This window comes from Topomyia yanbarensis, chromosome 3 (assembly GCF_030247195.1).
Source record: "Topomyia yanbarensis strain Yona2022 chromosome 3, ASM3024719v1, whole genome shotgun sequence".
Taxonomy (NCBI): domain Eukaryota; kingdom Metazoa; phylum Arthropoda; class Insecta; order Diptera; family Culicidae; genus Topomyia; species Topomyia yanbarensis.
Window position 1 is genome coordinate 292549302 of NC_080672.1, and position 22692 is coordinate 292571993.

The 22692-nt window shown below is 35.3% G+C and overlaps 1 protein-coding gene across 10 annotated transcripts in view; it reads right to left on the reverse strand.

The window, feature by feature from the left end:
- The window catches only part of LOC131691135 (cAMP-dependent protein kinase type II regulatory subunit), a 348167-nt gene that overhangs the window by 64549 nt on the left and 260926 nt on the right, over window positions 1-22692 (reverse strand). Inside the window, exon 1 of one of the 10 annotated variants that reach the window (XM_058977322.1) lies at window positions 15186-15294. The exons of 7 other annotated variants lie outside the window; for them this stretch is intronic. The gene's annotated coding sequence lies outside the window, so the exon portion shown is untranslated. Of the gene's footprint in view, window positions 1-15185; window positions 15307-22692 lie in introns of those variants that run through there. 2 more of the 10 variants (XM_058977320.1, XM_058977318.1) reach the window with 2 other exon arrangements.

The window sequence follows — 22692 nt, forward strand, 5'->3', positions numbered from 1 at the left end:
AAATTTTATTCGGGTAGGGGGTACACGATGAGGGAAGGGCGGTTTAGGGAAGGGTGGTGAGTTATGTGGGGGGAGCCCCTTACCGTATCCCCCTAACTACGCCCTTGTTAAAATACAGAAAACCTATGCATGTCCAAAATTGGCTGGGATTAAGTTGACGATGTTCAGAGTGATTGCATAACCTTTCTAAAGGAGAAAGGCAAAAAATATAGAATGAATAAACTGAAAATATAAATTAAATAAACCAATATAAACAAAATAATACCTAAAATGAACAAAAGATCGGAACAAATCAAATAAAATGAATAGAATAAAATGAGAGAATAAAACCAATGAGATAAATTGAATTGAATGTAAGGAATTGTGTAAATAAAATTAATTAGGCGAGGAAAATTATTAGAATGACGAAAACCCATAAAACAAATAACTGAATAAAATGAATGAAATGATTAAAATATATTTTAAACTAATAAAATTAATGTAACGATAAACACAGAACATGAGAAAATGATCCGTTAAATAGAACGAAACATATTATAACAATAAATAGTAGCATAAACAATACATATGAAAGTAAACATAAATAACACGACTTCAAATAATATAATAAATAAAGTAATAAAATGAATAGAAATAATAAAGTCCGTAACACGAATAAAATTAACCTATTTAGCGCACTGTTGTTTTCAAACAACATTGCGAAAATCATCTTAAAATTATCACAGTAATGTATTGAAGCTATGAGACAACTGTCACAAAATTAAAAAAAAACAAACGTATAAAAAATATCTGAAATGTATAAAACTACAAAAATGAAAAAACAAATAAAATAAGTCAAACAGGATAAAACGAATAAATAGAATACAATAAATAACATAACATGAATAAAATTTAATAAAACGCTTACAATGAAAGAAAACAGTTAAATTAAATTAAATTAATTAAACAAGCAAAATTATTTCAAATAATTAAATTATTTTAATAAATCAATTGAACAAAAATGAATTCAATCAAATTGAATAAAGCATTCGAATTAATTGAGGAATTTAAATTATTCAAATGAATTTATTGCATTTATAAATTACACAAAATAAATGGTTTGAATGGGAGATTATCATAAAGGGCGAACACAAAATTATTGCGACACCGAAAATGTCATGTCAATTTTCTTATAATGTTTAAAATCAAACCAAAATTTTAGGGTAATTTTATACATATATTTACTTCAAAAATCAAAAGAAAAGTTAATCGATGGAGCCTTGAGTGTAAAATTGAACGCATTTTCGCTTGATGCCCTCCATCAAAGTCTTTACAGTGTCATCCGGTACCAGTTTCTCAGTTTTTTTCATTTTCTTAACATGTCCTTCTCGTCTTTGACTGTCTTCTTGCTCTTCCGAAGTTCCCGCTTCATCATTGCCCAGTACTGCTCCACCGGGCGCAGCTCAGTTTGGCGGATTCATGTCCTTTGAAACAAAATGGACAGAATTGGCCTCATACCACTCCAGGACACTTTTAGAATAGTGGTATGATGCCAAATCTGGCCAAAATAGCGGAGCTTCGTCGTGCTTCTGCAAGAACGGCAAAAGGCGCTTCTCGAGGCACTCAGATTTGTAGATCTCATCTTTGTCACGAAAGGCTTACTCCTCAGTCCGCAAGAACAGATGGCCTGCCAAATGAGATATTTGGAGCCGAACTGCGACATTTTCTTCTTCTTAAATTTGTTGTCCACATAGAACTTGCTCTTGCCGGTGAAAAACTCCAACCCCGGAATTTGCTTACAATAGGCTTTTATATACGTTTCGTCGTCCATCACACAGCAGCCATATTTTGTCAGCATCTTCTCGTAGAGCTTCCGTGCCTGAGTTTTAGCCGTCGATTGTTGCCGCTCATCGCGGTTTGGGAAGTTCTGTACCTTGTATGTATGTAGTCCAGCTCTCTTCTTTGCATTCTGGACGTAGCTCTGCGACATGCCGATCTTTTTAGCCAAATCACGGCTTGAGACGTTGGGATTTGCTTTAATCATCCGCTTCACCTTTCCCTCCGTCTTTTTGTTCTCCGGTCCCGGTTTTCTTCCAGCTCCTTTGCAGTGGTCCAACATCAACCGCTCCTGGAACCGCTTCAACACTCTGGAGACGGTTGAATGGTGAATGTTGAACATTTTTCCCAACTGCCGGTGTGACAGGTCAGGAAATTCCAGGTGTTTGGAAAGAATTTGTTCTCTCGACTCGCGTTGGTTCACCTCCATTTTCGTTGAATCGAAAAACACGACTTCGACAGCATGTAAACAATATAACAATACACATCAATGAGAAAGTGTGCAAAATTTGGATGATTTTTACCCAATGGTAAAAAAGTTATGCCCTGTTGAATGTGTCGCAATAATTTCGTGTTCGCCCTTTATAAACTGTCGAAATCATACTGAATCTTTTTGTGTGGTTAAAAAAACGTTTACATGTTAAAGGTTCTAACTTTTTTTAAATTTTGAACACTTCGTTCAAATATATTCGTGAGGAGGGACCAGAAAGTGTCAAATTTCAATCTACGTGGTATATGAGTGATCCCTAATAAGATTAGGGCTAAGCAAGCCGATGCAATATGCGCTATGCTATGCACTCTGCACTATATTTCTCCTTGGTGGAGAAAAATTTGGGTAAAAACATTTTTTTCCATTAAATTTATTATTTAATAAACCCCGAATGCATTCAGTTAATTTAGTGAAATAAATACATTAAATGAATTAAATGGTTATTGATTTATATGAATTGAATGTATTAAATTAAAGGAATGAAATAGTTAAAATTGATATATTTAATGCAACGGGTAAACTTTTTAAAATGAATAAAATGGATGAAATGAGTAAAGCAAATGTAATCAATAAATTTAATAAAATGAACAAAACAAAAAGAGTAAAATGATAAAAGAAACAAAACGAATGATGAATAAAATTATCAAAATTGAAAAAGTATCAAAATGGTAAAAATACAAAAAACGAGTATTAAAATGATAAACAAAAAATTATTTAATTAAATAGTTTCGTTTGTTTTTCATCTGACCTGAAATAATCCCCATCAGGGGGAAGAGAAAAAAACTTATTTGTTACAAAAGGCCCTTAAATATCATTTTTAAGTGGTCAAATAAAGTTACAATATACTAGCACCATTTTCATTACCTTGAATTACCTTCTCGATTTCGTTGTTCTTTTTGGCGTCCTCCGTACAGTTTACCTGTGTGCCAATTTTATCATAGAACCTTTATTAAGACAGTAAAAACGACCACTTTGATTTGACATTAAGAATGTCTTACATCATTATCCGCGGCTACCTGTCATTCTATAATCTAAAATATCTCCTGTATTACGAAACTATGTGAGGTTTTCACGCTTATCACTCCGCTACTAGATAGATTTTAATAATTTATATACCATCTGATTCAGAAACGCCTAACTTAAATGTTGGTAATAATTTAGTATCTGTGCATTAAAAAGAGTCGTCAATAGGAAGCGCCTAAGTGACTCAAACAAACACGTTTAAATCAGGTTTCTCTTATGCAAAACGAGAAATATCATGACTATAAAGTCCGGACGGTACAATAAGCGGTAGACGCTATGGATTTTCGGTAACGTTAGCACACACTCGCGCATTAGTGACTAAATCAAATTCGGATAGTTTATAAAGAGAGGACGTCGCTCACTTGCCGAACGAGCAACATGATGACTATGTCGTCAGGACGGTACAGTCGTTTGTGTACATACTAATTTTCCAATCGAGCAGGCTGAAGAGCGCACAATACACTTTGCTCACAGCAAGGAAACGGGTGCAAGGTTTACACGGTTCAACTGTGTGCGAGTTAATGCCACCTCTGCTGAAAATCCACGTGTATCCAGTCCAAATACCTGTGCATATTTTTTCACAAAGTTGCTTGATAATTGATTGATTGAAATAACCGGTTTATAGCAGAAGGAAAATTGCAACACATGGGATCAGGGTAGGAAGCTATAACGTGACGTAGCATGTTTCTAGTGAAGACTCCAGTCCTGAAATGATAGTTTTAATAGATTAAAATTTCTTCGCGAATTATATTGCACGCTCATGAAAGAAACATTATTTTTAATATCACCGTGGTCGTGTCCTGTATACAATTTCTTTTTTTTTTGGTCTTTTGGTTACGACACGGTTTCGGCCAAAAATATTTTGCATCAAATAGCCTACGTTTCAAAGGACTATAGGTTAAACATAAATTCGCTTCAGTTATCAATAACACAAACGCGATGCAATTTTACTCACATCGCCCACAAATGTTTTCTTTATCAAGTTACAGAATTTATCTCCGAAAACGGATACTCAGCTCTACGAAGAATACACTATTTACACGAAAACAGTTCAAATTAGAATTGTAATTAGGAAGCTCTTGCAGTTACTCGAGCTTAAGGTTTCTTGCAGTTTTGCTTAATAAAAAATGTTATCTCTCGCTTTAGCTATGCACGTTACCTTTCAACACTACCGTCAAAGATTTGCCACCACATTTACGTGCCTATGATGATTGTTGTCATAAATACACATAAAACTCCTAAAACATAGACAAAATCCTCTTTTTGCCTTTATTCAATTCTTGCGTTACAGGCAAGAAGTCTTTTGCATTGTTGGTTCATTGGCAGAATACTTACAGTTTGAGCTAGCGATGCTTGCGCTAATGTGATTGTCATCGGGTTGGTTTTTGATGTATGTAGGTAGATACTGAAGCGAACCTACTCGAATCTCAAAACGAAACCAGCAAAGTTTCGGTCAGTTTTCAGTTGGATCAGAGGTCAGGCCGCCTTGATACGACATAATGACATCGCCATTTGAACAACTATTATTTGCATTCTGTTAGCCACATTACTCCACACAAATCGAGATCAAGTGGTTCACCGCCAATTATAATATAAGTTTGGATGGCACCAACATCAAAGTACAATTTTGGCATTTATCAATTATTTATTTAAGCTATATTAACTGACTTTTTACTCAAGTGTAGTGGGCTTGAGGAGTCTGTTATTTTTTACATATTCTTGTCATGCATTGGCAAAATGCAAAAACAGTTGATTAAATAATTCGAAGGTCACTGTGGTGATTAAACTTTGCATAATGTTGACAAAGTGCAATATTGACAATATTGTCATCTAATAACTTTAAACGTTGACAGTTGGAGTTGATAGGCGTCAATTACAACAATCGAACCAGCTCTTTGAATTCTGATGGACCTTCGCGCCACTCAAAGGGCCTAATAATAGTGAAAAACCAAATTAATCTATTTTAGGAAAAGCACTTTTCTTCCAAACAGCTATTACCAGGTATCTTTCCAGCTGGCTGTTCTTAGTCCCTATTCCCGACCCGTTGCCGCGATGACGTACGGCAGGAAAACACCAACACACTCACGTGGCTTATAACAAACAAAACCTTTGCCACTAGCGTGTGCCACATCCTTCCGTGTTGAGGAAAAGAGGCAAAATCGATAATGGTGTGAGTTATCCAATTATTTCCAAATGTAGCATACAGAATTGTCCTTTACGGTGTAGTGAAGAGGGCTTTTCCAAGAGTTTTCCCTGAAGATGGGATTTTGATGGTTCATAAATAATGGTGTCGTCAGCGATAATAAGCTGATTGCGGTTGGCAGTTTGAATGATTTTTTCCGGTGCGTGCGTTTCATTCACAATCCACAATTTTTTTTTTAAGAAGGGCGATACACGCAAACAATTAATACAGCTGGATTAGCTTGGGTAGGCTGCCCGTGGTTGAGCTTCGTGGTTGACCGGATGAGGGAAAATAAATAATGGTTTAACTGAATGATGCTTGGAAGAAGTAAGTCCACAAAGACATACAATTGTAGCTTTTTTGGTAAAATGAGGCACTTGGAAGAATAGTTTAAACATTTTTAGAGATAAAATTGGTTCTATTTTATAAAATAATGTCATGACGTTTTGCTTGACGAAACTTTAAACAGATTCATCCGCGGATCCGAGTATTTTCGTATATTGTAAATAGTTGGTGTTGTTCATTTCTTGAACTAAAACTTGAAGAACGAAAATTTAATGTTAGTTTCAATATTTGGTGTACATTGCACAAAAGTTATCGTAAAGGACGAAACTATTTTCGTATACGTGTATTCTTCGACACATCTAAGAAAGACAAGATTCTTGGACTACCGGTTCACGTACGTTCAAAAGTGATCAGAAATAGTTTTACATTTCTTACAAAAGATATTTCTCAAAAATTAAGAAGCAAGCTCCCTTCAGAGACAAAATAATGTGTAACTTCACTTCAAAATAAAATTTTTCCAGAGTTCTTTGGATTGAGCGCTGCGTTCAGCCGTGAGGTAGATGTTGGGTATATTAATAAACAGATCACAAAGTCAACAGAGTCAAAATCTGCCAAGTGTGCAAACAATTTTTGGTCGGTCGAGCTTTTTCTGTAAAACATTTTTTATGGGTTCACAACAGTAAATAAAAAATACTATTTGAACAGTTTTTCGAAATTCGAATTAATTTCAGAGCTATGGCTATTTACTCTTTTTAACATGAGTTTGGCTTTTATTTAATTTCTCATGATTGGTAGCATCGATCTTGCTCATTTTTTCACCAGTTAAAAGTGATGAGCAGTTCTTCCAATTAAAATTTTGTATATCGAAAAAAAGTTTACTGCAAAAGTTATTACCAATTTTTTAAAATAAATTGAAATAACGGTGACTTCTCAATCGATTTTCAATGTTAGTTTGGCCTTCTATTGTTGTGTATTTCATAACAAACCATTTGCAAAAATAAAAACCTGTTTTAATCCACCTAGCGGTGCCAATGTGCCTTTCTCAATCATGAACGTTTCATGGATTCCATGGTAGATTATGTTCATTTTAAACTTTTTAATGAATAAGTTACATTTTATTATACATGCCCAGTGATATACCAAATCGGGTATTTATAATTTTGCTTAAATCTGAAAATTCTGATAAGTTTTGGTCAATTTAATCATTGTCTTATCGCAGATCATTTATTTATAAATTTTATAGTTAAATAAGCGATATGTTGGCTGTTCAACATTTTCCAATCTAAGTCGATTGCGTTTCTTACTGTGAAGGTAAATATTTCAATTGAATAGGTACCTACCGTTAAAAGTGGAACAGCCCTTAAAATCAGAAACAAGTACGATAAAAGTGGCTTGGGCACTAGTATTCTGATTTTTACTATCTAGAGCAACTATAACTGTTGTTCGATATACAAAAAATATATACATTATATGAAGCGAGCTAGAATATTTTGCTGCGGTCTAAATGAGATACCAAAAATTAAAATCGCAAAAACAGAACATGCCGTAAAACCCGTTTTAAATACATTTAAATGTAAAAATAGGATATAAACTTCAAGCGTAAAAATCGGACAGGAGCTCTTCGATATAAGAGTCAAAAAAATCGTCAGCATAAAAACCCTAAAAATATAACCAATACAAAGGACTTTTCTTTATTCGACTTTTAGTCTTGAAGGTTACGTTGTACAAATTTTTCTGCGAGAGAATTATACTCCTACTTTTTCGGGTGAGAACTTTCTAAGCGATTCTTATGCTGAAGGACCCCAGCCTGATTTTTACGCTTGATTTTTACATCCTAAGATATTTTCAATGGGTTTTGCAAAGCATCCTTGCGACTTTTATTTTCGGTCGTTCGAATATAAATGCGAGATTTTCAAAAACGTTTAATGAACTTTATAAAATTGATAAAACGAAAAAACTCATGTTTCGCTCGAGTTAAAACAATTTGGGAAATACCCGATTAACCTTTTGCGACGCAGTATACGTCCCACCTACTTCTTCTAAGTTTTTATTGGATTTCTAGTTAGCATTGACACCAATATACGAATTCTTTCCTTTAATCAACTCTTAGGGATGCAAGGAGTATAACTACCACAAAAATATGTGAATTTGTAAATTACTTATTAGTTATAAACAGTTAAAACTCGAAAATCTCGTTTTATCACAATAAATTCGGCTGTGTCTGAACTAAAAGTCCTAGAGATCTATAATTTTTTTTGCAAATATTTCAAACATTGAACTAAATAATAGATTTTTCGCAGAATTTTTCATAGGTCAGTTTTTTCGAAAAATTTTTTTTATCAAAATACGTAAAAATGGAGTTTATTAATATTATGTTGGTCTATAAAAGATTCTGAAAGCCAGGGATAACTTCTCAACTAGCATAAAAATAGATTATGTGGTTTCTGAGGTCGCTCATTACGACTCTGATAACAGAATTTGAAAACTCAAAATGGCGTCTACAAAACGGCAATATTTTTTTACGAAATTAGCTAACAGTCAGTATAAGACGCGATTGACGGGTTTTTTGGAACAGTCGCACAGTTGCCATATTTGGTCCGCCATTTTTAATTTTTCATTTTCGACGTCAGAGTCGAAATCAGCGACCCCGAACACCCCCTTGTAAGATGTTTAGGCCAATATAAAATAACATGAAATTTAGGCAAAGCACAGTCGTCATTTTGGATCCACCATTTTGAATTTAACATTTTCGATGTCAGAATTCTGATTCTGACGTCGAAAATGTTAAATTCGAAATGGCGGATCCAAAATGCTAAGAATAATAATATTAACAATGAAAAAAAAAATCTCGTCGCAAAGAGTTAAAGCACAAAAATAAAACCGGGAAGATGGAATTTTACCAAGCATTACATCACTGCATATAACCGATCCGTAAGAACTTTTGTAGATATCTATGGCAATTATATACCATTCATTTGGAACTAAGTTTGTGAAAATCGTCCCAACCATCCCCGATAAACTGTGAGTTTTGATGAATTTTGATAGGTGGCGTGGCGACTTTGCCGGGGCACTTTGGGAATTTATGAGGGTCAATGTGGTCTACGAGACTTCGGTTGGCCGTCAGTGACCTAGAACTGCAAATGTAAGTTGGTTTAATACACATACACATTCTAGCGAAACGTTTACCTTTTTGAATTCATCGCGGTATCCGTTTGAATCGGAATTTTCTATGTGACCACATGCCATGACCCGTAACACCGGAACCGTAAATCGGATCAGAATGAAATTCAATGTAAGTTTACGGGCTTTCATTTAAGTTTGGTTCAATCGGTTTAGCCATCTCCGAGAAACCGATGCAGTTATTATTCTAAGTTTGGATACTTCCGCCTGGGCATCCGGATCCGTCGATCGTGGCCAATGTGGCCGAAGAGACTTTGAATGACTGTTAGTGACCAAAAACTACAAATCCAAGCAGATGTGGTCACAATTTTGAAAAAATTTCACCTTTATACATTCATCGCAGTATCCGTTGAAATCGGGATTTTCTGCGTGATCGTACTCATAATCCTGTAATTTAGGAACTAGCAGTCGAACTCACACAAAGCTCTATAGTAGCCGATGGTAACGTTGTACCTTTCATTTAAGACTAAGTTTGTGATAATAAGTTCAGAAAATTCCGAGAAACCGATGTGGACAAATTCTAACAAGATTTTCTATGTAACCGTACTCTTCAACTCGTATCTCAGGAACCAGACGTCGGATCAAAATGAAATTCAATAGCAGGCGATGGTACCGTTGTACCTTTCATTCGCAGCTAACTTTGTGAAAATCGGTTCAGCCATCTCCGAGAAAGTGATGTGGAGAAGTCGGGTTTTGGAGCAATTGCACAACCTTTCTATATGAGAAAGGCAAAACATGAAAACTTCCAGCAGGACAAGAGTTATTCGCGTTTTTCTATTGACGCGCAACGAGCCTTTTCTGGTAATACATATATTAGGCTTGAAATATACTTGTACCAAAACTGTTCACTTAAATGAAGGTATACTTTCTTTATCTCGTTCACGAAACAAAATAGAAAAAACACTACAATTGCAAAGAATAAATATCTCACAGGGTATTTTTAATTTTGGAAACTCTTGTTAAAGCTATGCGAAGGTAAAATATAGCAAGGCGTAATTTTTCTAACCCAAAAAAAAACAAGCATAAGGTTGAAATCTCTATAATAAAGAAAGCCTTGCGATTACTCTGATATTTTTGTGAATAATGCCTAAAAAAAATTAAGGTGGGCGTCTGGTGCAAAGTGCTCAAACCGAAAGTAATTTTGTTTTATGATTTTGGCAACAATTGACCTATTGTGCAATGTTAAAGTTTATTTATAGCATGTGAGAGCTCCAATGGTGTTTTAATTCTAAACATATTGCTAATAGTCAAATTGTTATAAAATAATAATAACAATGAACTAAAAAAACAATGGTACAACAAATAATAAAGGAATCAGCCGAAATTAGCGGCTCCATCAAAGACTCTTGAACATCGAAGACGCATAGATTGGAGAGACATATTATAGTCGAAGATAGAAGCGACTCGGTTGTAAATCCTTTGTGCTGAGGTTCCAAATGAATCAACTTGCATCGGCTTTCGTAACTTGGTAGACGGCCAGAATCTCTCCACTGCAGTCTACGAAGCGCAAAACGTAAAAAAGCGTCAATTCTCTCAACGCCGATACTATGGTTTGGGCTCGAAGCTTCACAGCAATACTAACTGTATAGGAGACGTGCTGGTTAAACATACGTTGCCAATCTGGTCTTTTTTCGTGAGAATGAGACCACCAAGCACTTCTTCGGATTTACACACAAGCGGCTCGTGCTACACCAATCAGCGAAGGTTTCAAACTGTTGTTAGAGTAACCTACAACTTTCAGTAGAACGTATGAGAAGAAACATCTTGAGATCAGCTGCAAAGGACAGGCATTGAATCTTCATATCTAGATGAACGTCGTTGAAGTAAAGCAGAAATATCAACGGTCCCAAGTGACTTCCCTGGGGTACTCCAGACGATGAAATAAATGTGGGTGCCTGACAATCACTATTTCCAGATCTGTAAGATTGGATCGGAACAGCTGCAATAAACTACCGTTGATTCCATAGCGCTCCCTTTGAGCCATTGTTATATCATAGTTCCCTTTGTCAAAAGCAGAGGATAGGTCTGTGTAAGTAACCTTGGTTTGAGCGCAACGTTCGATTTTCTCTGTTATGTAGGATGTTGGGCACAGCAGGTTAGGCGCAGTCTAGCGCCCAGACGTGAAGCCATGTTGATCGTCACTTAGGCACTATTTACAGTGAGCCTAAAGAGGTTCCATAATCACCAGCTCGAACAACTTCGAAACAGCAGCGAAATGACGTCTCACTTATTTTTCTTTTTACGGACTTGGAACATGTTCGCGTACTTCCAGAAAGATGGAAAAATGCCACTGGTAATAGATGCTCTAAAGATGTAAAGAAGCGGAGTCACTAAAACGTCGATGTGCCTTTTTAAAAGTACTGACAGGAAGCCGTCGACGATTTAAGTTGAGAAAATAGTCTGCACATATCTTGGGATATGGTAGTTGTGCTGCCATTGAAAGTCACAGACGTCGGCAGCCCTCATAACATGCGTTAGACTATCCTAGTATTGTAAGTTTTTCTCGAATTTTGTGAGTTTCATGAAATGTACTTAAAACTCATAGCCATTTTTTAAGTTTGTTAGAATTTTATAAAATTTGCTGACCCCCCTGATATTTAAAAGATTTTCCATTCATCCCTAGAATATTCTTGAGCCTTCGGGAACTTTCCAGAGATTCTTAAGATTTTACTTAAGGTCATAGAATTTTCTTAAAGTTCAGTTTGACTGAAGCACCGATTGCCATTAACAAAATATATTGAAACTGCAATATTTGTAATCTTTGTTGTATAGAAAGTCTCTGAAGTTAGAAGTATTTCTAAAATCAATACGACAGTTCGAAGGCCTTCATTAAAGATCGTAGAAATACTTTGAAGTTAAAAAAACTATAGCTGACCTGAATATCGTACAAATTGTCCAAGTTCTAAGAATCTCCTTGTAAGTCAGCAATCTTTCGAAATATAAAGGAATTTCCTTAAAGTCGTAGGACGTCCCTAAAGCATGCAGCGTTTTTATATTTGTTTGATTTTCACGTTGCATTTGTGACCTACATAAAGTTTGAAATACTTTGCTAGACCTTACAGAAATGCTCTGAGTAGTATACAATTTCTCTAAAGTATATATAAATTCTCTTGAAACCCATAGAACTTTCATAAAATTTGTCCTATTTAGTTGAGGATTGCAAAGCCAACGAAAAAACATTGAAATTTGAAAAGTAGTACAGTAATACCTCGATATAAAGCAAAACAAAAAAAATTTCGTTACTTTTTATCGAGTTACGTTATAATGAAACAAAACAAAACTTTTCTTGATAAATCCAAAATTGTTCATTGTAACTAGAAAATGACCCAAAATATATTTCTAGTCATCTTATTGGTATAGTGGATTTTTTCTATTGAATTTTCCTCAAATTTACTTGGTATGTTCCTAAAGTAATAATATCAACCGATTTTAGCAAATTTTCTTTAGTAACTCTGTATTTTGAAATCAACAGTATGTGAAATTTTGAAGTCTTCGCAATGGTATATATTTAATAAAGTTGCACTTTATCACTTTGCATTTTAATAGTTTACCATTGGAAGCTTGCAGTAACTTTTATTTTGGCCTATCTTAACGTTAAGCCTACACAACCTTTGATGATGTTAGCAATTAAAGATAATTCACTGAAATTGGACATAGCACATGATGCTGCAATTTTGTGAAATCCTATGCTAGCGAATAGCTATGTTGAAGGTTGAAAATTAACTGGAGGTTACGAGCCCAATTAATTCTCTTTAGACAAATATATTTTGTTCAATTCCGCTATAATATATATTAATTATAATTCATTTGTTTATGTTGTAACGGCATTTATTGAGCAAGAGACTCGAAGGTATGAAAAATCGGGAAACTCTAAGCTTGCTCCTATAACCCTATTCCACGCTTTTCTAAACTTCCATCCTTCAACTCCTTGCTCCTCCTTGAGTACTATGGCTGTTAATATAGAAAAATATTTCACACCTTCCAGTCCCTTGCTAATTAAATGTCGTTACAACATAAAAAATGAAAAATTGACTCACTCTTAGTCGTTAATAAAAAATTAAAAAAGAAATATAATTAATATTATGTTATAGCGGAATTAAACGGAAGACATATGTCTTAGGAGGATTAATTGTGACATTCCACTACGTCGCTCAAAAAGTGTTGATTTTTGTAAAAAATTGTACCAGCCAAAGTTTTTTTCTTGATGGCATACAAACATACAAACTCAAAAATTGTTGTGAGTAAACCAGAAGCAACTAAACAAGTTCATATTTTGCATAAGGCTTATGGAGCTAATTTCCTTTCGATTTAGCGGCGTAACGAAAAAAAGTCAATTTTTGTACCTGTGGGTATTGTTTGGGCATAAACGGAGTGTCGTGATAGTACATAGGGCTTTCACTTCAAATCTAATCAAAGTTTAACAGATTTTTCCCTGTAGTTTTCATGAACTGGGAGATAACGAGAAACGAACTATCCTCGGTCTCATATTGTAAAAATGGAGCACTGTTATATTTCGTCATTTCGAGATTTGGGTTTTATTTAATTAAATAAAATGTTTAGTTATGTCAATGATAAAACTTTGGTATTTTTAGTGCAAAGAAAAAGTAAATAAAGCTCTGTCCAAAATAATTTAAAATGCAACCATAACCGTAAGAATCGATTATGAGTTGACATTTTTCATTATTTGGTCTTCAAAATAACGTTACGTTATATCGAGGTAAAAATTTCGTTATATCGAGTTACATTATGTCGAGGTTATTTTATATCGAGGTTGCTTTATAGTGAGGTATTACTGTACTACCGAAGTATACCAGTATAGTGTTGCTTGTGACCCTTTAACTTTTTATGATTTCAATTTTACACAACAAAATTTGCCCCAAGTCAAATTTGAATTAGTGTTCATTGAGCAAAGATGGTGAAAAGGAAAAAAAAAAGATTAGCCCGTTGTATTCCGTGTATTCTTGCGAGTAACGCCCTTTACAAGAAAAAAAACTAAACTATTGGAAGTGCGTGACCAGAACCATTTTCACAGTGACAAAAACTTCTACTTGATAAACTATTGGTTCCCGCACGCTATTCGAGTTGCTGCTATTAATAGACTTCATTGCGTCACACCGAGGTGAGCTGTACGATGACGTGTCTAGTGATGATAAACCAGTACATACTCACTGATTTGAGTATGGCAGACTAAGGAAAAAAACAAAGATAGTGCCGGACGTACTTAACAGCTCACCCTCCCAGTCACCCAGTTAACGAGTGCAAGGTAAGCAATTAGGAAATATTGCTCATCAATTGGAATTGCACATTGTGGTCAATTTATCAATATGATAAGCAGCTCAAATTTGCATTTTGATGCAGTTCAGTTTATAACATGTGCAAGCCAGTGTTCTTTATTGTATTGGTCAGTAAGAACAACACTAAGGATTTTATTTTGGAATTATTTGTCGTACAAAATTTGTTACAAATTACTCAAAGACTATTATATCATAGACTAAAAAAATATTATTTCATCAATCACGAATTACGAAACTTGACACAAAATGATTAAAACACGATTTTTTGACCCGTTAAGCTACCTTTTGACAATACAACATGGCGAATAATTGAATTTGGAATACAGAGAGAAGATATTCTGAGGAGTTTTTAAACTCGAAGCTCGACAATCAAGAAGACATTCATATAGAGAGAAGAAGAAGGTTTAGTCAAGAAGAACATTCATATAGAGAGAAGAAGAAGGTTAGTTAGAGACTGATTTAGTCAAGTGTACAAAGAGAGCAATAGAAACTATTTCAACTTAAGCAACTATTCTTAGACCAATCATCTAAGGATCAGTATTTTGGTAGATAATAAAGTCTTACATCTGATGTGAGAATAAGCCTTTTCAATATTCATTAAAAACGTATTTAGTAGAGAACCAGTTGACACAAGTAATGAAAGAACAGTTATTTTAATTCCAGAATCGCGTGCTTCGACAAATAAAAATTATTTCTAATTCCCTCTGACGTACACATCTATATCGATTTTTAGACCCACTGAAGCACAAAAACGAGCTTTTATGACTGAAGCGGTTCGAAGACTAGACTGTAAATACCACCCACACACTCCATTGAATTTATCAAACAATACTCAACACGTTTTTGTATTCTTCTCTTATTTTCAAAAGTGCACTAAAAATCACTTCCGCCCACACCACACACCAGTTGCACTCACATCACACAGCCAGCCGACATCCACCGCAGGAACTGCCCACGACAAAGCGCGCGCGCGAAAAGCACCGCTGCTGGACCATTCGGTCCGATCGCTCACAATTCCCCCAGATGACTGACAGAGACGAGTCCGGCGTGTACCGGGTATGGGCCACAATCGAACCACCGGACAAATCTGTCGCCATCCAACGGCGCGCTCGGCCGAAGTGGGTTGTGAATATAATTAATACAAGTAAAAAGAACCAGTCGTCCATACCGAACCGGGATTATATACCTTCTCCGGCCGAAGCGACTAACCGGCTGAACATAAAAACACGCCACCGGCAGACTGAAAATCGTTGGCGAATCATGGGAATAGGTTAGGTATGAATGAATGGGTCGCCATAAACAACGGCATTGGCATATCGTGCCAGTCAACCAGACCAACAAAGCAGTGTATTGGAGAAAAAAAAACGAATCAACCTATTATTAAAAGGGGTCGATGTGAAAAATACTCCTACTAGGTACGAAAGTATTTCAGGCATAACACGCTCTCGAGTTATGACTATATGTAGAGAGGTGATGATTCGATATCCTTCGCTTTTAGTGTTTCTCAAAGTGGATCCACATTATACACAGGCTGGCTACGGAGCATGATATCTGCAGTCGGTCAGAGGGGACATAGGTGCAAAACATTGCATATGTAATAAGAGGCTACAAAAGATGCGGAATAACAATTAAACAAATAAGAAGAAAGAAGTAAAAAGTAAGAAGTAACAGTCTACTTAAGCTAAGCTAAGAAAGAAGTAGAAAGTAAGAAATAAAAAGTAAGAAGTAAGAGGCGAGAAGTAAGAAGTAAGTAAGAAGTAAAAAGTAAAAAGTAAGAAGTAAGAAGTAAGAAGTAAGAAGTAAGAAGTAAGAAGTAAGAAGTAAGAAGTAAGAAGTAAGAAGTAAGAAGTAAGAAGTAAGAAGTAAGAAGTAAGAAGTAAGAAGTAAGAAGTAAGAAGTAAGAAGTAAGAAGTAAGAAGTAAGAAGTAAGAAGTAAGAAGTAAGAAGTAAGAAGTAAGAAGTAAGAAGTAAGAAGTAAGAAGTAAGAAGTAAGAAGTAAGAAGTAAGAAGTAAGAAGTAAGAAGTAAGAAGTAAGAAGTAAGAAGTAAGAAGTAAGAAGTAAGAAGTAAGAAGTAAGAAGTAAGAAGTAAGAAGTAAGAAGTAAGAAGTAAGAAGTAAGAAGTAAGAAGTAGGAAGTAAGAAGTAAGAAGTAAGAAGTAAGAAATAAGAAGTAAGAGGCGAGAAGTAAGAAGTAAAAAGTAAGAAGTAAGAAGTAAGAAGTAAGAAGTAAGAAGTAAGAAGTAAGAAGTAAGAAGTAAGAAGTAAGAAGTAAGAAGTAAGAAGTAAGAAGTAAGAAGTAAGAAGTAAGAAGTAAGAAGTAAGAAGTAAGAAGTAAGAAGTAAGAAGTAAGAAGTAAGAAGTAAGAAGTAAGAAGTAAGAAGTAAGAAGTAAGAAGTAAGAAGTAAGAAGTAAGAAGTAAGAAGTAAGAAGTAAGAAGTAAGAAGTAAGAAGTAAGAAGTAAGAAGTAAGAAGTAAGAAGTAAGAAGTAAGAAGTAAGAAGTAAGAAGTAAGAAGTAAGAAGTAAGAAGTAAGAAGTAAGAAGTAAGAAGTAAGAAGTAAGAAGCAAGAAGTAAGAAGTAAAAAGAAATACGAAGTACAGATGTAGGAAGTACGAATACAGAAGTAAAAAGTAAGAATCAAGAGGTAAGAAGTCAAGTGAAAAGTAAAAAAGAAGTATAGAGTACTAAGGAGTAGGAAGTATGATGTATTACATGAGAAGTAGGAATTAAAATGTAATAACACAGAAGGTAACCACGATGTAAAGAACGAAGTTGTAATAATTTAATATTTACGGATAATTATTTAACGCAAAATCCCTTCAAAATTTCCGTTCCGTTTACATGTATTATATAAAGTGGAACTATCTTTCCCTCCGCCCTACTACCAATCTATAGCGACATAGAAAACCATTTTATTCGCTGCTCATACATACCAATCATGCAATTCAGCAGGACATTATTCTTGGGCACTATTGGAAAAATCAGGCAGTGAAGATATCGAGATAAACTTCACATATTATTGTAAGTATGTAGGAAACCACCTTTCCCCCTTGCATATAAAACGCCTTCCCTATCGTGGTGCAGCACATAAGTCTTATACGACGACCTACCAAGGGAGTAGGATAAATGAAAGCTTATGTAGCACAGGAGTGTCGAGCTGAACGGACTAAACGCATGAATGGGTCTTTGAAGTGATAATCACCCAGAAAGTAGAGCCGCTTGTGCACAGTGCTTTCCAGGATACATATAGTAGAGATACGATTAACCCGTCGATAGTGTTATATTTCGTCCCATACAAATTTGACGTGAGTTTGATTAGTTAGAATTAAAAAATAAATAAATTGTATTTATTTTAGATACAGCTCGAACTACAATTTCTTATAGACACGACAAAAAAAGATTGCAGTCATTGCTTTTTGATGCGATTTTGTCAGAATTACACGAAAACTTTCCTATGGTCTCTAGCAGACGAACGAAGGCAAATTCGAGTAAATCCTTTCTTGGACATTCTGTTCTTATCTGATAGACGCAAAATGTTCGAAAATACAAAAACTTATCATAAAAAACTTAACGTAGGAGTTAGGTATTTTTTTGCATAGAATGGGTATTGTGTATGCAAAGTTCGAAAGAAATCGGTTAAGTAGTTTTTGAATGGCAGGTAACACCGCAAATCAGGTTTAGCCAGACACGTTCTACAAGAAGCTTGGTCACCGAGTCGTTTGTCGATATTTTTGAATAGGAAAGTTACAGCATATTATTGAAATGATATACTATAATGTACAAAAGTTTTGATCAATTCGCTTCACGCAAAGTTTAAAAAAAAATCGCAAAAAAGTGTTTTTTACGCTTTAAATTTTAAACACAAATTTTTGTTTTTGTGAAAAATGACACTACATTTTTTTCAGTGTATATTTTTTTCGTACAAAAATATTCATTCCTTGTAACTCGTTCTCAGAAAGTTTTGCTGTATAAAATACAGCAACGGAACAAAAAATTCTTGAAATGAATGCACGTAGAAATGTATATGCCCTTTTGAAAAAGTGCTCTTGTATCAAAATATTTCGATTGTCAAAGAAAATCAAGGAGATTCATACACCGAACACAACTTCAATTTCGTTCGAATCGACGATGGTCATATTTTGCGGTCGTTCGCACAGTGGGAGCAATCCAAAAACAAAATGGGACAAAACCTATTTGAGGCCTTAGATGTCATTTTAGAGCCAGTATTCCTTCGTAGGATATATTCATAATATTATTCTGCAACTTCTTAAATAGAATATTTTTTGGTTGCACTAAGTAAAAAAAAATGGGTGGGTCGATGTCTTCGACAAAGTTATAGAATATAAGATTTTATGGTCACCGCAACATATTTATTTCATGGACTTGTTGACTTTTCTCGGTGAAAATGAATTTTCACCGAGAAAAGTCAACAAGTCCATGAAATAAAGTTATAGAATATTATGTTTTAAAAAAGTTCTTCTAAGATACCCAGGCATCAGACCTCATTTTTGAGGCAAAATTGTTGATTTTTGTAAATATGACCTAAAATCAGTTTTTCGACTTTTCCATGCTAAAAGTTTAATTTAGTAATTCAGTATGTTCTGCAATCTTGGTATTACTAAAATACTACTTTTTGTTGAAGGAACTAATAACGTAAAATCAATATTTCGGTTTCTAAATTTATTTTTCATATAAATTTGCACTATTTTCTTAAAAGATTTCTGTTATTTTGTACACTTTTGTGCAGCCAAACTTTGGCTATTCCGAAACTCTATTATTTCAAGAATAAATTTAATATTACATAGAAACAGGATATAGTGGGATACATTGTTTGGCTGACCATTTTAGTGATACCTGCAAGTTTATAGAACATATTAAATTAATCAATTAAAGTTTTTAGCATTGATAAGTCGAAAAACTGATTTTTAGGTCAAATTTACAAAAAAAGAATTAGGTTTGATTTCTGTGGTATCAAAACATAATATTCTACAACTTTGTCGAAGACATCAACCTTTTAAAAAAAAATTTAGAAAAAAATTTTTTTTTGCTCGAGTACTCTACTTTAGTACAACAAAATAGGATATGTTTACAAAATATTGTAAACATATCCTACGAAGGTTACGACAAATAGGTTTTGTACCTTTATTGGATTGGTCCCACCGTGGGCCGGTTTCTCATGAAATCCCTCAACTATTACTAACAAAAGTTTTGTATTTTCGCAATGGGGTTGACGAGTACATGACGAAAATGGATTCTGAAGCTATTTTGGAATCTAAGATGGATACTCCGGTTTATATTATTTCCCTGAAACCTTATCTATATGGGTATTTTCGGAAAGAAGTTGACGAGTAGATGACGGAAATCGATGTCGGCAGCCATTCTGAAAACCAAAATGGCGACTTCCTGTTTAGATAAATTTTCTATAACCTTAACGATATGGGTATTTTTGGAATGGGGTTGACGAGAAGATGACGGAAATCGATGTCTGAAGCAATTTCACAATCCAAAATGGCGACTGGCAGTTCTGATTACTTTTCTACACACTTAATTTTGTCCTACCGAACCCCAGCTTTTTTTCGCTATTTTTACCAAGTTTTACACAGCCGAGCACTCACTCAGCTAACAAAGCTGTTACCGAGATCTCAGTAGACGTGATGTTTGTTTTGTTGCTCGGAAAATATGTGACTGAAAATCAGTAAATTGAGGTCACATTGCTGGGCTATCATTTGCAAAATTTTACTGAGTGTGCGGAAATTACCGAACTGAATTGAGTGTGTATAGCCTCAGCAATAAGAGTATTTTTAGAATGGGGCTGACGATTACATGACGGAAATCGATGTCGGGAGCCATTTTGGAAACGACTTCCGGTTTGGAGAAATTTTAAATAGCCTCAATAATATGGATATTTTCGGAATGGGGTTGACGAATACAAGACAGCAATCGATGGCGAAAGCCGTTTTGAAAAACAAAATGGCGTCTTCAGATTTAGATAAAGTCTCGATAATTTCAACAATATGGATATTTTCGGAATAGGGTTGATGAGTACATGACAGAAATCGACGCCCAAAGCCATTTTGAAAACCAAAATGGCGACTTTAGATTTAGATTAATTCTCTATAACCTCAGCAATATGAGTATTTCTGGAATGGGAACATTATGTAGTAGATATACTATCCCTATACATATAGTGATGATATGATTATAGATATTTTTGCTAAATCCGAAGTCGCAATCTTGGCCCTCAAAATGACGTCAAACGTATTGAAATAATACAGTAAAGTGAACTTTCTTTACGAACTAAATTCCAAATAACGAACACTTTTTAATAACTAATTTAATTTACGAAAACCCCGGTTTGGTTCATAAATAAGTTCTAGTGTATTCGTTTTATTCAGTTTTCTTTCTCATCTCGAACAAAGCTACCCACGCCGCTCTGCTACGTGCATAAAAAATGAGTAAAATGAGCAGGGCCGGCGGAAAGCGTGGGTAGTATGGGTAGTACTACCCACTCGGAAATAACCGAGTGGGTAATTACCCACTCGAAATTTTGAACCATTTCAAAAAATTTAGATGTGCAACGCATGTATCTCGCACTACACATATTTGAAAATATCGATGTACCACAATTCCATTTGCATAAACGAACGTGATTTAATGTTAATGTAATGTAAGCATGTGCATTGCGAAAAGAGAAAAAAAAATCCTTACTAATGGAGCCCTCACCCTATGCTTTCTACCCACTCGGGCGTAAAGTGTTTCGCCGCTCCTGAAAATGAGTGAATAAAATAAAAAATGCACCTATTACGGGAGAACTCAATCGCGATTGACTTTACGCAGATTCGTCTTAGGCCTACAGTGTGCAAGGTGGAGCAGTTGGTAGAGGTGAAAATGGAGATAATGCTTACAGGAATGTCACGCGTACAACTACATAATACTCGAAATGTAGTACTGATAAGGCTCAATTGTTTAGCCGAGGCGGAAAGCTCCGTAGTGAAGAACAACATGTAGCATGACGTCCAATATGAAAATGATAAAACCAAGATACCCTTGTGTATGGGCAATGATATGACGGAAATTCGCCTAAACGATTTGGCACTAGCACAGGTAACAATAAAAGATGCATATCGAAGTATGAAGAAGTAGAATCTATCACAAACGACACTTGGATAAACTATTTCCCAGGTATACTCAACGGCGTTCGGGTGGCGAGAACTCGACTAAACCAACCTATTCCTTCTCATGGGTAGACGCCCACGTGCCAGTTCTGTGACTAGACGGCACACTACGGTAAACCATACACCAAAAGAACTAAAAAAAATTACAACTAAAGAACAGCCTTCGACATCTACTGATACACCAAAGAGAGCTGGTCAAGAAATGATTGCCGGACAAACAATAGAACTAAACCGACAGCTAACATAACTAAGAAAGTTACAAATACAAAAGAAGGCACCTATATCAGAGCCACTCGTAAGCACAAAAAGCTGCAAACATCCAAAAGCGAAAACCAAAGCTGCTCTAGCGACAGTGACATGGACGTACACACGAGCGAGGTAGAAGACAAACCGAACGTTCAACAAGCAGCGGAGGACAAAGCTGACAATGATTCCCCGCCAAAAAAGAATACCCACACTCGGAGCAGGAATCAGTGCGCCCAGGATGGACGGCAGCAATACTTTGCGGCTTTCTCTTGAATTATAATTTTGTTATGCAAAATTTCCAAGTGGGAAAATTTTGGACAAGACCAATTTCTTTGTGCATGAGGGCACATGCCTTACATGAAGTATGGTTTTTTTGTGCAGATGGTGCTAGTTACTGACGAGGAGAATCCGAAACACTAAAACAAAAAAACCATACTTCATGTAAGGCATGTGCCCTCATGCACAAAGAAATTGGTCTTGTCCAAAATTTTCCCACTTGGAAATTTTGCATAATTCCAGGCGTTTGGTACTTATACCAAAAGACAGTTTCGGTTCATATTCCTCGTCGGCAAACAGAACCTCTGTGCTTACTATCGAGACATCACTCGGTATAAGCCAGTGGTTTAGTGTTCACGCAAGACGTGTGACTTTTTGGAATTTAGTGTCTAACTAGTGCTAATTTGGGTACTAGTTCAGATACATAGTCTAACTGGACACCCAGATGGTGCTAGTTACTGACGAGGAGAATCCGAAACACTAAAACAAAAAAACCATACTTCATGTAAGGCATGTGCCCTCATGCACAAAGAAATTGGTCTTGTCCAAAATTTTCCCACTTGGAAATTTTGCATAATTCCAGGCGTTTGGTACTTATACCAAAAGACAGTTTCGGTTCATATTCCTCGTTGGCAAACAGAACCTCTGTGCTTACTATCGAGACATCACTCGGTATAAGCCAGTGGTTTAGTGTTCACGCAAGACGTGTGACTTTTTGGAATTTAGT